Source organism: Triticum urartu, chromosome 5A, assembly GCF_056163025.1.
Source record: "Triticum urartu cultivar PI428250 chromosome 5A, HENAU_Tu73, whole genome shotgun sequence".
Lineage (NCBI taxonomy): Eukaryota > Viridiplantae > Streptophyta > Magnoliopsida > Poales > Poaceae > Triticum > Triticum urartu.
The window spans coordinates 669876925-669877603 of NC_141877.1; the positions used below are offsets into that span (position 1 = coordinate 669876925).

Below are 679 nucleotides of genomic sequence, written 5' to 3' on the forward strand. Positions count from 1 at the left end.
AGCCCGATCAAAAGCTAATGAAGAGGAGGCTTATTGTCAAAACAAAACTCAACAACTCCTTCAAACAATTTCTTCAGTTTGCATACAAAATGCATGAAACTTTATTAGGTAAACTGTATGAACAAGTGAATTTATGCTATGTAGTGTAAATTATATCAATACTTATTGACAGGTATGTAACTTAAAATTATATCAACAAAAAAGTGACTAAGCAGGCCAAGGAAAAAAAATAGAGAATGCACCAGCCGGGAATCGAACCCGAGTCTGTAGAAATAGGACACACAAATATGAAAAAAAAAGTAGAGAATGCACCAGCCGGGAATCGAACCCGGGTCTGTACCGTGGCAGGGTACTATTCTACCACTAGACCACTGGTGCTTGGGCGTGTAATTTCTTTGGAAATTTTGGCTAGATAAAAGACACCATGTATTTACCTATTTTAGTGCTACTTCGATCCACATTCGGGCATGTATTTCTGTATCATTCTAGTTGTAGCAGACGAAGGGAAGGCGCCAACGTGTCATAAAGAAAAGACAGATTGCAGATGAGCCATGACATGGCACATAATTCGGCAAGAACTAATCCAGAGAACAGGCTAGGCAGTAAACTCAGCGTCGACCTGAGGTTACATGTTTGTGCTACCCACTTTGATGGGACGTGGTGTTTTTTTGCCCAAGCT

General features: G+C 40.2%; 1 non-coding gene across 1 annotated transcript; it reads right to left on the bottom strand.

Annotated features, from left to right (window-relative positions):
- Positions 1 to 307: 307 nt before the first annotated feature.
- Positions 308 to 378, bottom strand: TRNAG-GCC (transfer RNA glycine (anticodon GCC)). Its single transcript has one exon. It is a non-coding gene; the product is annotated as a tRNA-Gly (tRNA).
- Between the last annotated feature and the right edge of the window lie 301 nt (positions 379 to 679).